Raw genomic sequence first — 17,090 nt, 5'->3', positions numbered from 1 at the left:
AAAAAAAAAAAAGCTCATTATTGATGGAATTAATAACAAAAAATTATTCCGTCTCTAATTTTTGATAGATTAGTGACAAAAATTTCATTGCTAATTTTTTTCGCTAAATTGTTTGGCATGAAAATTTCTATCATTAATTCTGTCGCTAAGTCTATTCCTCATGATCATTCATCTCATCATTAGATAACAACTTAAATAATATAACAATTTAAATATATTTTTAATTGTAAAATAAATTGATATATTTGTGGAGTTAGTGTTAATAAAGGTATCATGATCATTCATCTCATCATTAGATATATACTGAGACAAAAAGATGATTCTTAGAAAACTTGTATTATGTTTTGTTGAAATCAATTCCTTTTCATCATTAATAATAATTAAACAAATATGACAAGAATATCAATAAATTTTTTATATAAATCAATATAAGAAAAAAATAATTTTATTATATATAATATATTGAAAGATGCGATATATGATAGAAATCAAAAGCGACATATGAATTTATATGAACATCTCAATTTGTTATTATAGATCAAGCTAATGTTGAAGTAATTTTGAATTTGAATAATGAAACAATAAAATTTGATCATGATATAATTAATAACTCATGATATAGATTGATTTTAATCTTCAATGCAAAGACAAATGGTATATACAAAGATCTTTTTCTTAAAAAAAATTATTAGGATACATAAACAAGTATGAGAAGCGTGTTTATTATAATCTATCTATTCAAATTATTTACTATATAAAATTTTTTAATGATAAATTTTTTTACTAATTATAAATGATTTTCATCAAATATATAAAATACAAATTAATAATATAATATAATGCAATATACTACATATATAAATAAATTACAAGTCTAATCAATGTTAATTAAAAATGAAAATTAAATTAAAAATGTATTTATAAAAAATTATTTATGACTTAAAATTCAAAGTTAGGTTCATTTGAAATTAATATTATAGTAAAAATAATTTTTAAAAGAAATAAAAAATTATAAAATAAAAAGTCATATAAATATTTTAAAATTATTTTGTCATATTAATAGTTAAAATTAGAATTATCATATAATTTATCTTTAGTTTTTAATAATATGTAATATATATAATTGTGTAGGTAAAAAAATTATATATATAATTTTGCATTAAAAGACTATAGGTTCATTGAAGCTGTACGAATAAAGACGTATGCTTGCATACACGAGGTCCATGGTTTGATTGTAATGAAGATTCTGTTGCTAATCCGATTCCATCATTAAATGAAAATTTTATCGCTAAATTCTATCTCTAATTTTGTAGTTAGCATGAATCAATGCTATAACCATTCAGATTCTCAATTTGGATGCTTCAAGCCAACTTACCAAATTTGACTCTAACCTAACGGAGAACATAATCACAAACATTCATTTATCAAGACTGCCATGAGTTTGTGGAAAAATAGCTTCCCATCTCAATTTAAACTCTTTTAAGCCTAATCCAACCTTTGTATTTATTTTACTTCTCTAAATCTTGATATTTTCCATGATAATTCCTAAAATCTTCTTTCATAATAATTTTTCATTTATTTAATAATATTTACGTCAAAATTAAAAGACTAAAATAAACTAACAAACATATTTGATAATATGTAGACATTTAAAAAATTTTCAAGTGAGAATTAATTTATCTATATTTTTGTTTAGCGTTACTTAAATTCAATATTCTCTATCCTTTTAACATTATATATATATATATATATATTATATTTTTCATACTTAATATTTAATTGATTTTGGTATATTTTCTCTACTTGAATAATTATGCGGTAAACTCAATTTACTTTGAAATAATTCTTTCATAATGTCTCTTAAATCTTATGAACAAAAATAGGGATGTTACACAATGTGACTTAATCGCTCAACTTTTGATTTGGTTAAAACTCAAATCTATAACACCTTATAACTATGAACCACTAAAGGTTAGGATTGATCCTGGGAAAAATAGAACTCTTTTATTAAATTATTCTAAAAACTTCTCCCAATCACAGGGCCTAATCCTATATAGGGGAAGAATTTTTTTGAAAAATTGCAAACTTTTTGAAAAGTTACTTCTTCTTTTTTTCAAGACTAGTAAAATTATCTAAAGACCTAGGCCCTGATGTGTGAGCTCAATACACACACTTGCCTTTATTTACTTCACTTCTACTCTTACTATCATCAATCAACCATCATGGCAGATGGTACTTACCTGTCTCTAGCTATATAGTTCCTCCTCCTTGTAGAGGGAATACATGTCTATATGCAAGTAATACAACTTGCCAAAAAGATATATATTCACATATAACCTATTTATATGCATTAAGATCATTACAAATTATAAGTAGGGGCATTCTTGATTCTTCTACCTTGTTTCTTCTTCAATCATAATGTTCTTGCCCTTAAAGCTATTAACCTTAATTATACAATATGGAAGAAAGGGGGGGTGAGATTTTAAAGAATCACTGTGGTAGCAAATTCCATCATATAACAATACAAGATGACAACTAAGCATAGAAAATAGGCCATAGAGAAATAAAACCTTACGAGCTATGCATTAAAGCAAACTATACGCAAAAATTAGATAGCCAAGATGAAATAACTAGTGCACAAATAAATAGCAAAGATTGTCCCATGGCTATCAGCTACTCATGGCCATGGCTAAATGATCCATATAAGAAAAGGATTACATGTTCTGATGTTTAACTGCAACATTATGGCGCAAGCAAACATACAACAACCGATACACAATCATAAGATAGGAAAGAACTAGTACCTGATATGCTTTCTTCCAGAATAAATTGAACCTTATTGTCCTCATTTTTTTGGTGTTTCCTTGACAGGCTAAGGCAATTATCAAAACCTATCATTTATGTATACATGAGAGTAAGTTAATCTCACATCCTAAAAATTTTCATCTGGCAATAAAGGATCAAAAATTAGAATGAAGGTCAATGTAGGAACTAGACGGGGAGATAAAACAACTTTTGATATGGAACCCTAAAAAGGTCAGGGCTAGTATTTTTGTAATTATCGGTCTAAGAAGGGCAAAATGGGAAAATTTGAGAAAAATTCTAGAAATTTCCCGAAAAATGAGAAAAGTGTAGAGTAGAGGTTTTGGAAACTTGGTTGAGGCTCGAAAGGTGAAATTTCAGTGAAAATGAATTATTATGGAATTTCCCGTAAGCGGAGGTTTTCGGGAAATTATTGGAAAATTGCAAGAAAATAATTATTTTAATAAGTCAGAGGCCTCAATAAATTTGGAAGATTGATAAAAAATTCATACCAATGTTTATTTGAATTTATAAAATTGTTTTTAGGTCTTGGAAACTCAGGAATTAATTTTAGCAAATTTATTTTCTCTCAGATTTACCGATAAAGGCCTAATAGGAGAAAATTCAAAATAAATAACTAGAGGTGATGAAAAATTATGAAAATTTTCAGATCATATTCTCATGTTAAAAGGTGAATTTTCAAAGAGAAATGAATTTTTGGAGGTCTGGAAAAATTATGAAATGTTACTAGTGAACACTAACCGATAAAGTTTCTAATTGGTTTGAGATAATGATTTGGTTTGTGGGCCATATTTTTGGACCAACCCAAACCATTTGTGGGGCCCGAATTGAGTCCAATAAGGGCCCAATTTCGTGCAAAATCTAGAGGCTTCAATTAATTAAAGAAAAATGCAAAAATTAAGAGATATTTGTGTGGAAAAATCTAGCAAATGTACACATGTTCAAATCTGATCAATTCCCACACTTGATAGCTGCCAACACACCTCCTTATCTATCATTTGGGTGTGCTAATTAGGGAGGAAAGTGACAGAATTTTTGGTCTATAAATACCCCTTGAAAATACAAAGAAAACGTTAGAAAATTGGGAAAAATAAGGAGAAACTCTGCCACTGTTCATCCAGTCCTGTTGCACAAAATTCTTGAGGATTTTTAGGCAAGAAATCATCCAACTTGCTTCAAGGAAACATTAAGGTATGTCCAAGCATCACTATCCCTAAGTTTTACATTGATTAAACAAGGATTTTTGCTTGGGAAAATATTGGAAAAAGGTTGGAAAATTCTGAAAAATTCGATTGAGATGTGTGATGCTTAGGGAAGGATAGAAACCTTAATAATCAAGTGGAATAAGGAAGATTAAGCAATGTATGGATTATTTTTGGATGAAATCAAAGTTAGGGTTTAAGGGGAGAATTTTCGTCTAACACTATTCATGCAGGAGATGATTAAATTTGCTTGATTTGATGATTCCAATGGCTTTAAAACAATTTTTGTGTAGGGATATGATGTTGGAAAGTGTTTAAAATCATTGAAATTAAAAAAAGAATTTTCGGAAAACTAAGGACCCCTATTCAGCCAAACCAGGTTCATGGGGAAGGAGTGTGATTTTCAAAAATCTAAAACATTGTGTAGAAATGAGTGATGAGATGATTGATTCTAAAGAAGGAATCAATTTGTTAAAAATCCAAGAAAAAGGGGGGAAATTGTTGAGTTAAGGTTTAAGTATTAGAATTAAGTTGTTTTGTGATTAATATGGCCTATGATTATGCTTGGTAGGCATTGAGAGGAGGAATTAAGGAGAAGCATTCCTCCTTAGAGGAATTAAGTGGACAAGCTTTGCCAAGGTAGCTTTGAATTATAATTTGATTGTTTATCTTACTTGTTTGTTGTGATTGTTGTTGCTTGGATTGGAGGAATTTTATGGTGACATTGTTTGTTTGATTGACATTAGTTATGCTTTGGCCAAATGCTTTGTGGTATGTCAATGTGGATAATATGATGTTCCTCTCCTTGCATGATATTTGGTATGAATTCCTATGAGTTGGGAATGATTTGGATTGCATGACATTTCACAATTAAACTTGCATTGATTTATGATAATTATAATTCATATGCTACTAAGATTTCTTTGAAATCTCATTCCTCCTATGTTATTTTATGCCCTAATTAGGAAGTGGACCAAGCATGGATCAAGGGAAGGAATTGGCCTTGGCATGAAATAGCTTTATGAATATTATGTTATGTTAGAAACTTGTATCAAGTGTACCAAACTTTATGTTGATTTTATGATAAGTTATGGATGACATTTTGATGTAAGTTATATTGTTATTCTATGTTCCAATGTTGGAATTATGCTTCAGGCATTATGGGATAGAAATTTCCTAAAAAGTGCCAAATTTGTAGCACATAAAATAATAAGCAATTGTTAGAGTTTGGACATGAAATTTTACAGGCAAATATATCTCATTTTTAGCTTTAAAAAAAGTGGTAATTCATTAAATTTGGAGTTGTGTGCTAAGAGTTATACCCTTCCAAAGTTGGGCAAAAATACTAAAAATTTGAAAATTTACCAAATGAGCAGTATATTTTGACAAATTTTCTAGAATTATTCTGGATAGAATTGGACCTAATGATTATTTTTTCTTCGTAGAACTCTTAGCAAGCTTCGTGTGAAAATTAGAACCACTTCGTTTTGATTTTTCTAGATTTAGTTATGAATTTTCAAAATTGGCCCATTTTTGGATGAACAATATACAGACAGAATGAAAAGTAAAATCCTGAATTTCAAACTTTTCATCCGGAAATGCTACGAAATGACTTATATTGGTTCTAATTGACATATAATAGGTTATAAAGGGAGGTGTGACTAATACTTATTTTGTTCATAACTTATAATTTAAATAACTCCTCTGTGATCCCAACTTTATTCAAACTCTAACCTTACTATATATATTTAGTTGTACTGGATTAAAAACGTTATGTTTGTTACTGTATATATTTAGTCGTACTGGATTAATTCCTTCAGGTTCCTTTCTTGGCTTGGATTTCTATATCCTTCTTGACTTTAAGCTCCCCATAGTACTTTTTAAGGTTCTTTAACTCTTTTTTTAGTTCTCCAGATCCTTTCATTTACCTACAACATCAACATAATTTCTTATAATGTCTAATTCTTTATGATCCAAGGTAAATGAAAATTAGCTAAGAGTCATTAAAAACACTTGAAAAAGCATGAATTGAATGCAAAAAGATAGTGATAAGAATTGGCTCAAAGATAGGCAAGAAGTACGTGAAAACACTTCAAGAACTTTAGAAATAACTCAAGAAAGAGTGTAAAAATAAAATCAAATTAGAAGTTTAGTTAGCTCCCAAGTGCCATTTTTTGTTGAGCATCAATTCTTCATTGATAGCCTCCTTCCATTTAGGAATTTTCAATGCATCATGTACATTCTTGAGAATATTATCATATGAAATTTTATCTATAAAATCTCTAAAAAGCAAGAGGTAATTTCTCATACGACACATAATTACCTATAGGATGTTTGGTAGTGCAACTACTTACCCCTTTCCTAAATGAAATAGGCGAATAAAGGTCATCATATGGCAGATTTGAGTTAGAGTGAATGATTGGTGTGGAGCATGTGTTTCTTCAACTTCTTCTTGTTGTTCTGTCATAGAGGCAGTAATTCTATGAGGATATATTTCATCCGAATCATTTTTGTTTGACTCCTTTGGGTTGGTATTTATATCAATATTGACGAGAAAACTATTTTTAGCAATTTTTGAGTCATTTTGGATATGTTGATGCTTTGTTTAGGCCTCAAAATAGGAAGATGGATCATAAGTAGGAACAACTTGTGGTGTGGAGTTAAAGAAAGTGTCATATAATGGACATTTGACCTTAGAAAACTCTCTTGAGGGGCTATGTAATGAAAGTAAAAATATTTTTCATCAAAGGTGACATTATTAGAAATGAGATATTTTTGAATAGGTGGATAATAATATTTATGCCCTCTTTAAGTAGGTAAATAATCAAGGAGACACATTTTAAGGAATGAGCATCAAGTTTGGAATAGTAAGTAGAATGAACATAGGTAATGTAACCAAAGACACATAGTGGTAAGAAACAAATAAGACAGGTATTAGGGTAGGATTGAAGAAGGAGTTACATAGGTGTTTGGAACTTGACAGTAGGGTTGTGCAAAAACCCGGTGGTCTGGCATAACCCAATACAACCCAAGCAAACCCAATCTAGTCTAGTCTAGAAAAGATTAGCTCGAAGCAAAACTAGACTATACTAGTCTTATTAGGCTAGACTAGACTAGGGACTAACCCCTTAGACTAGTCAATCCAATCCAATCTAACTCGAGTTTTTATTTTTTATTTTTAACTATTGTTTATATAATTTTAATTTGTTTTAATTCTTCTATACAAGTTTTTTGTCAATTCAAATAATCAAAGATTTATGTATTAACTTCTTGAGTGATGAGCATGTGCATATATTTTCTTCAGTATAAGATCAATACTGATGATGATTAATAAATAAAACATGACATTATTGAGAAATTGAAAGGGAACGATCAAATTTAATGAAGTTTGGATCAAAACGTGAAAAATTTTATATAGAAAGTTGAAATGTTGCCTCCCATTGAAGAAATTTTTTTTTAAAAAATTAAATTGAAATCCTGGACTGGTTAGACTAATCTAGGTAGTCTATTAGACCAAGTCAAGTCCAACCCAACCTCGGGTTGGTATTGGACTGGATTAGATCTTCAGCTATCTTTTTTAAGTCGAGGTCTTTAATGGACAAGACTTCAGATTGATAGCAAACTCAATCTAGTCTAGTCCATGCACACTCCTACTTGAGAGTAGGGGAAGGCATTTGGTTTATAAGATATATAGAGGTAAGAATAGCATCTCCCTAAAAATGAGGAGGGGCGTTAGAACCAATGAGGAGGGATCAGGTCATATCTAAGAGTTGATGATTTTTACGCGTAGAAACCCCCTTTTACTATGGTGTATAGCGACAGGAGCTTTGGTGGTAAATACCATGAGAGGTGAGATAGTTGGCAAAAGCAAGACTAAAATATCCTTTGGCATTGTCAGTTCAAAGGATTTGAATAGATGTGTGAAATTATTTTTGAATCATGTTATGAAATTGCTGAAAAACAGGGAAAAAAAACTGCTAGTTTTTCTTTTAGGAGATACAGCCAAGTAAATCATGTGTAATCTTCAATAAATGTAACAAACCAACAGGCCCATGTGGTGTTCGTAACTCATGAATGTCCCCACACATCACTATGGACTAATTGCAAGGGATGGGAGCATTTGTAAGATTTAGGAAGATGAGTTACAAGTATGTTTAGCCAAGGAACAGACTTCACAAGAAAAATCAAAATGATCTTTATTCATAAACTTCAGATACAACTTTTTAAAACAGTCCATGCTTGGATGACTAGAATGAAAATGCAAAATTTTAACTCCATCTAAAATAGAAATAAGACTAGCGAAAGACGAAACTAAATCACCCATGGTAATGCTTGCAGCATATGCTTGCTTCTCTGTAACTTTTTACTTACTGAAATAATAGAGGCTGCCATCACGATCACCCCAGCCAATCATTCTCCCCAATCTCACCTTGGAAAAGACAATCACATGATTAGAAATTAACATTGACCTTATTACATGTAGTGAGTTTTACCAATAGATATGAGATTGCAGGTTAAACAAGGAACATAAAGTACATTTTCTAGGGTAACGGTAGGAGATAAAATAATAGTGACAATACTAGTAACAACAGCATGTGAAGAATCAACAATCTTGAAACCCAATGTTCATTAAATAGTTGGAGTTCAGAGAATAGTGACTTATCACCAATCATATGATCAGTAGCCCTAAAATCTATAATCCAAGAGTTAGAATATTGGCAAACGAAAGGAGAAGCAACAGGGAGCATACTTGATTTGGTAGCTATTAAGCTAGTTACAGTACTCACTTTAGGGGTTTTTTGAGTGATCAAGCTGATCCTTTAAATGAGTAAGGTTGGGTTTATAGTCATCCTCAAGAGCAGTAGAACTTCCACAGCTTTCCTTCTTTGTTTTATCATGGTTTGATCTCCCTTGCAACTTCTAATAACTATCTTTAGTGTGGCCAAGCTTATTACAATGATCACAGAATCTATATTGTTTATCAGCATTAGACGGACCACAAGTTACCATAGTAGACGTGTCTTTAGTCAGAGAGGGAGAAACACCTCCTATAAGGGTAATTCTGATTAACTTAGAATATACCTTCTAACATCTTCATATTCTGGATTGAGGCCAAACAAAAATTTATATATGCGTTCAGTCTCAATAACCTTTTGGTAATATTTGGCATTATCAAGGCATGATCAATTATGTATCTCATACAAGTCAATCTGCTACCAAAGTTGGAGCAAGATGTTTTCGTAGGTAGTAAAGGTTTTGTCACCTTGTTTGATAGCATTGGGTTGCCTTTTGATTTCAAATAGAACAGCAACATTTGAGGCAGAGGAGTAGAGTTCTTTAGCAAGATCCCACATATCCTTAGCATTCTTGTATAACATTGTTAGATTTTTTGGGCTTGGATCCGCCCTTGATGGGCCGGATTATTTGACCGGGTATAAAGAGAATATATCAGTCAAAATCCAAGCGATATTGTGATATGTTTGACTTGGTCAAACACCCTGAATCATATCCAATCGGTTACGATATAAATCTAATTAATTTATATCAAATTAATTAATTTATATTGTGTAGATTAAATATATATTAAGTATATATATTTAGAATTAATTGTGATTGATTCTGGATTTGAATTCAAAATATCATGATATTATGAGATAAAGATATATTATGTCTTATCTCAGATTTTATCTGATGGGCTCAGTGGATATTTTTATGCTACCCAAAATATCCCTGACAAAAGCTATAAATAAAGGCTTCCCCCCATCAGTTCAAATCACTCCAGTAGTAGAGCTTTCCTACTATATATATCTCTCTCTTATTTTCTTTCTTGCAAGAGTGGTGCTCTGCTGTGCACTTAAAAGCTTAGACTTTTATAGTCTAGCTTAAGCGTGAGCTAAAAGGATTAGACCGACCCGACCCTAGATCCGACTCGGTATGTTTTCGATCCATTCTTAAATTTATCTTACATTGGCATCAGAGCCGAGATGTTCTTGAGGCTCTCAATATATGTGTGCATATATATAATACACGCTCATTTTTTCTACTGCATCATGAATATGCCGTATGCAATTCGAACTCTATATGCTTGTGTTTTAAACTCAAATACACACTCCGTTTATATAAGTGAAGTTTGAAAACATTACCTATTATTCCATAAGGTTCAAAAACGTGACCGAAGTCTTCTTTCTAAAGCTTCCAACATCGGCCGTTCGAACCATTTTTTTGGGTCTTTAAAAATGATGTTTTTAAAAGAAAATAAACCCATAGAGTTGTAGAGCACGAAAATACGAGTCCATAGACACCTAAAATGCATAAAACGGAGCTCGGAGGAGGAAGATATGGCGGTTCAAAAATGGCGGGTTGCGACGGACCCGCCGGAGCTCCAGCCGGATCTGGGGCGACCCGGCTGGAGGTCAGGGACGACCTGACCAGCCCAAAACAGCGTCGTTTTGGGCTAGCCAGGACGTAACGTTTCACTTTAAGTGAAACGCTGCGTTTCGGGTCTGTGGACCCGGATCCTCCCTGAAAGTCAGGTCGGTAGACCGACCCGACCCAAAAAATTTTTTTTTTTAAAAAAGGATTTTTTTTGGACGCGCCATGTGGGCGCGTGGGGTCCACCTAGGGACCCTTTGATCATAAAAAGCACATATATAGACTACTTGAGACGTGAGGAATCAGATGGAATAGGTCAGGTAACGGCGAGAGGCCGGAAAGGCGGCGCGTGTATGACACGCGCCGGTCCCGAGAGTGGGCGAACCTACCCCTTAATTTAAAAAAAAAAATTTTGCTTATTGGGGCGCGTGAGGGCACGTGAGGGGCTATTTTTGAGCCCTGTTTGACCTGAAATATTTCTAAAATCATGAGCAATAAATTGATATATTATGTGCCTATTTTTATGAGTTTTTGGGTACGAAAAATAGCAAATAAATGTTTTTGAATATTTATTTTTATTTTTCTTAACTTGTTCTTTTTGGGTTTAGGAAATGGCCAACTCAAACTCAAATTCTAACTCCTCTTTTGGAAAATATCCAACTTATTCTCCTCTTTCTGATGCTCCGAAATCTTCAAATTATTATGCTGCCGAAAGTACGAATAAAAGAAAAGCGCCTCAATCATAAGTAAACTCTAATGTACCTGAGGGGAGCAGTGGTGAAAGGAAATGTGTTCCTGACCAACAAGAGGAAGAAGTCTGCAGACCCAAGGACATAAATTTAATAGAACAGATAGCAGAAAAGCATGCTGATGAATACAAGCATCAAAAGTGCCTTTTTTCAAAATTGACTTATTATGCTAAACAAATTGTCAATGAGCAAGACGCACTCTTTTTCTCAAATATTGCAATCCAATACAGAGAGGAACTAGCGAGGAGGGGACACATGTTTAGTGAAGCATTTTTTAAACAAAGTCTCTGTAGATGCTGGAAAGATGTTAAAGAGAAGTTGAGAGAACCAATGATAAAATATATCATGAACGAATGAGTTTTTGTTCATATTTATTTTTCTTTTCATTTAATGTTTACTCTTGAGACTTTATTTTTGGGATTATCCAAATTTTTTTTGTAAACATTTATGCTTCGATAAATAAAGTTTTTTTTTATTTCAAATGCTTTATTTGAGTGGGAGTTTCATGAGGAAAACTCCAATTAGGGATATGTTCAAGGAAAGTCAGAGGTAAGAAAGGTAAGAGACTAACCAGGAGTAATGGGATGGGAGCCAACCTAGTTGTCTCCTGATCATGAAAAGGTGAGACTCTTATCCGGACGACCTATGACCTACTTGAATAAAGTGTGTGTATTGCATACCGTACTAAAATGCATTGTTGTCTATGTGATAGCACGATGTCTCAAAGAGGAATCAAGTCCATTATAGCTGACCTCGTAGGAGGTGACAAGCTAAACGGAGACAATTACAGCATGTGGCGTCGTAAGATATCGTATGTCCTCAGAATAAGAAGTCACTGATGTGTTGACTACTTTTCTTCCAGAGCGTGAGGCGAATGCATCGCGAAGGGACCAGGACGGCTACGCGGCCTGGAAAAGAAGGGACACTATCGCCAGAATTACTATGCTGAGTGCCATGACTGACGATGTGTTGGTGCAATTTGAAACACACCCTTCAGCCTCTGCCATGTGGGCAGCACTGAAATCCGAATTTGACAGTATCTCTGCTGCGAGGCTTAGGAGACTCACCGTCAAACTTGATAATTTCAAGCTGGGTCCTAACACTCCCATAAGGCATCACCTAAGGGCAATGCAGAACTTAATCAGGGAGCTTAAGGAAGCCGGAGGCGCTTTATCTGATGAGCAACAGATTCAAGCTGTCATGAGATCTCTCCCAGCAAGTTGGGATACCATGAAGCACACCATTACTCATAATGAGAGTATAAAAACCTTTGCTGATGTAGCTCGCCACCTCCAACTGGAGGATGATCGGATGGAAACTGTGAAGCCTGTTAGTAAGGCATATTTAACTGAAGGAAAGGGAGGGGCAACCTCCCAAAACCAGTCCAAGAGAAGCAAAGGCTCTCAAAATAAGAAAGGCGGCCCTAAAGTAAAGAAGGGAAAGAGTTCCTTCAAGAAAGGCAAGAAACCTGCAAAGAAGCGGAACATAGCAACCATCAAATGCTATGCTTGCCAACAAAAGGGACATTATGCCAAGGACTGCCTGAGCAGAAAAAGGTATTGGATTCAGATTCAATAGATTTCTCTTATGTTTCTAGCACTGCGTTTATTGCTGAAACTAATCCTGTTTGGGTTATAGACTCAGGGGCCACAGACCACGTGAGCAAAGATCGTGGGAACTTCACAGAATTTCGTCGGTTACCAGCAAGAAGCAGATGGCTTTATGTTGGGAACAACGTGAGAGTAGAAGTCAAAGGGATCGGTACTTGTGAGCTGACCCTGCATGGAGGAAAGACCCTAGTCCTGCAAAATGTCCTCTACGCTCCGGAAATCCGACGAAATCTTGTGTCTGTCATTTCCTTAGTTAAATTTCGTTTTAATGTCTTTTTTCATGATTTCACAGTAGACATTTCGTATGGGACCAACTTTTCAGTTTCTGGTTATGTTTCGGATGGTTTCTTTGTTTTAGAAAATTTCAATGATAATTTTTCTAGTTCTTGCTATGCACTTTTCTCTGATGTCAATTACGATATATGGCACGCTAGATTAGGACATATTAGTCAAGAACGCATGACCAAACTGGCAAAAGAGGGTTTGCTAGGAAACGTGTCCAAAAAGGAAATGTCTCTGTGTGAACATTGCCTTGCTGGCAAGAGCACAAGGAAGCCTTTCGGAAAGGCAACCAGGGCTAACCATCCTCTTGAATTGGTACACTTTGATATTTACGAACCAATGAGTGTTAGGGCACGTCACGGAGCATAGTATTTTATTACCTTCATCGATGATTCTTCCCGATATGGCTATACTTACCTGATTTCCCACAAATCTGAGGCATTAGAGTGCTTTAGAAAATATCTCAATCTAGTGGAAAATCAGCTAGGTTCAAGAATTAAAGCCTTAAGAACTAACCGAGGCCGAGAATACCTCTCTGATCAGTTCAAGGAGCTCTGTGAAGAAAGGGGTATTGTTAGGCAACTAACAATCCCTGGCACTCCTCAACAAAACGGAGTTACTGAAAGGAGAAATAGAACTCTCCTTGATATGGTTAGATCAATGATGGCACAAGCTGAGCTTCCAACCTCATATTGGGGAGATGCTCTTTTAACTACCACATTCATACTTAACCGAGTGCCTTCTAAATCAGTCACTACAACCCCTTATGAATCATGGACAAACCGCAAACCGGATCTAAGCATCCTAAGACCATGGGGGTCAACGGCCTATATTCGTGATTCTTCCCATAAATATGACAAGCTAGAACCGAGGGGCAAAAAGTGTATCTTCATAAGATACTCTGAGAACTCTAAGGGGTATGTCTTCATTGGTGAAAATGATGACGGTTCAATGACTGAGATAGAGTCAAGGGACGCAACATTCATAGAAACCAAATATCCTAGCAGAGGGAGTATTGATCGAACAAGCCGTCTTTATGAGGATGATGGCAATGAGGTACAACAAAGTGTTCCTCAGTCTACTGATCCGAGTGGGAGGGTTGAGCTATTTTCACAACAAGGTTTAACCCAGTCACAGGAAGTAAGTCTTACAACAACCCCACTTAGGAGAAGTAACAGAGACAAAACTCCTAAGAGACGCTTCTCAATTGAAGGAGCAACCTACATCGTTAGTCCAGAAAACGATGAAGGAGACCCCGTAAGTGTTAAAGAAGCACTAACAGGACCTGCTAAGGAAAAATGGCAGAAGGCCTTACAAGAGGAAATGGATTCCATGGAATCCAACCAAGTATGGGAATTAGTTGATCTACCACCTTGCCGAAAGGCAATTGGGAGCAAGTGGGTTCTCAAGTACAAATGTAAGGCTGATGGGTCAATTGATAAACCCAAAGCAAGGTTAGTTGCCAAAGGGTATACATAATGGGAAGGAGTGGATTACGCAGACACCTTCTCACCTGTTGTACGTTTCAACTCGATACGACTGATACTGGCTTTAGTAGCAAGTTTAGACTTAGAGTTACATCAGATGGATGTAAAAACCGTTTTCTTGAATGGAGAACTAGATGAGGAAATCTATATGGAACAGCCTGAGGGCTTCATACAGAAAGGGAATGAACAAAAGGTTTGTAAACTCTTGAGATCCATTTATGGACTCAAGCAATCATCTAGGCAGTGGTACTTAAGGTTCCACAAAGCTATAAGCTCCTATGACTTTGAAATGATCGAGGAAGATCACTGCGTTTATATCAAGCGGTTTGGAGACAACTTTGTCATTCTATCCCTCTATGTTGACGACATAGTACTAGCTGGTACCAATCTGAAACTAATAAAGATGATCAAAGAGTGGTTATCCTTGAACTTCGAGATGAAAAACATGGGTGAAGCAGAATATATCTTAGGTGTTAAGATAAGAAGAGATCGTTCTAGAAAATTGCTGTCATTGTCACAAAAGGCATACATAGCAAAGATTCTTGAGCGTTTCAATATGTGAGACTGCAAGCCTATGGATACCCCTGTGGTTAAGGGACATAACCTAAGTGAGGAAATGCACCCTACAAAACAATGCGATATAGAGCGCATGAAGAGAGTCCCATAATCAAGTGCCGTAGGCAGCCTAATGTACGCCATGTTGTGTACCAGGCCAGACATATGCTTTGCAATCGGACTTGTGAGTCGATTCCAATCCAATCCACGAGTCAAACACTGGGAAGCTGTAAAGAGGATTATGAGATATCTAAAAGGAACCATGGACTATGAGCTATGCTATCAAGGAAATGGCCTTCGTGCGGAGGGTTATTCCAATGCTGATTGGGCAGGAGACCTGGACGAGCGACACTTGATGTCAGGCTATGCTTTCCTACTAAATAACGGAGCAATCTCCTGGAGTAGCAAGAAACAAACGTGTGTGTCTCTTTCATCCATGGAAGCAGAATATGTAGCTTGTTCTGCAGCTGTCCAAGAAGCTGTGTGGCTCAAAAGATTCTTAGTACGATTGGGAATCCATGGTGGGAGTGAGGGACCAACTCTGATTCACTGCGATAGTCAAGCAGCAATAGCCTATGCAAAGGACCCTAAGTACCACAATCATACTAAGCATATAGACATAAAATATCACTTTGTAAGGGATATGATCGCTAAGAAACAAGTAACAGTTCAATACTTGTCCACTCATAAGATGTTGGCAGATCCCCTAACCAAGCCTATAGCTAGAGATCCTTTCGTTAAGCATGTAAAGGCCTTGGGCATGCGTAGAGCATGATGTATTGAACTCCTTTTTCTTTTTGATCCTTTTTTTTTTGTTCAAATACGCAGGCACAAGGCATGTTGTACTGAACCTTTTCCTCTCACTTAGTAATTCAATGCATTTTATCCAGTTCAAAGAAATTTTTCTTGTATATACATTTGTGTGTTTATACATGCATAGGCACAAGGTATGTAATACAAATATGTCGTACAGGTCACAAGATTGGCTCACTCACACGAGCAACCGCCTCGCTATGTTCTCATGGGATATAGAAAGGTTTGACAGCAGATGATCACCATGAGATGGTAGAGAAGAATCACTGCACAAATGTCACCTCAGCTAGACTGAGATGAGACCCATAAAAGTTTGGACCGAATCATGGAGAATGTGTCATCCATGAGACCTGTAGCCAGACAAGGAACTCTTCACTAGTAAGACGTCATATATAGTTGTGATGAAAGAGCTCCTGGTTCAAATGTTGGAGTGCATTTGGAACTTAAGTCTATACGGTGCTATTAAAAACCAAAAGCGACATACTCCACTTGGTGGATTGAGCACCGTAGCATGCAATTCATACTGCATGAGCTCACTCAAATCCGCAACAAGGGACGTAGATGGAAGATCCCTGATCCATTACGATGTGAGTCCCAGAAAGGAAATAAACCTTTCATAATGCCCTTAAGACTTAGACAACATCACAAGGTTTTGATTTAGTGGCAGCTACTCTAGCCTAAACCCCATGTTCAAGAATGATGCGATCTAACGGGTCAAGACTGAGAAAGCGACTATGCCAGATCTAAATGATAAATAGTCAGAAGGAAGATTTATCCTGACATACACATCTACGTTGGTGTCTATGACATGTCCCTTGCAGGTTGAACAGAACAACTAAGCAAGTGTGGATGCCATACGTATGAAAAAGGCAATCTGAGTAAACAAAATAACTCGAGAGGGATTAGATATGCCATAAGTAAAGTGTATGGATAAAACTAGGGCATTCGAGGCAACAAGCATACAATTTGCAGGTACACCAAGGGTGTTCTTGTGTGCTGGTCCTGCATAAAGGATTCCTAATGCACAGGCACCCGAATCGATGACGTCATGCCCACGCAGTCACGGCAGACACCTAGTATGAAGCAATGAAAGATTTAGCTATCACACGATGGGCAGCCCATCAAGTGCGAGTGGGAGATGTTAGATTTTTTTGGCTTGGATCCGCCCTTGATGGGCCGGATTATTTGACCGGGTAT

The sequence above is a fragment of the Neltuma alba genome, unplaced genomic scaffold, assembly GCF_004799145.2.
Source record: "Neltuma alba isolate B1F8T4 unplaced genomic scaffold, ASM479914v2 tig00006651_pilon, whole genome shotgun sequence".
In the NCBI taxonomy this organism is placed as follows: Eukaryota; Viridiplantae; Streptophyta; class Magnoliopsida; order Fabales; family Fabaceae; genus Neltuma; species Neltuma alba.
The sequence above is the reverse complement of the archived record's forward strand: the minus strand, read 5'-3'. Positions refer to the sequence as shown.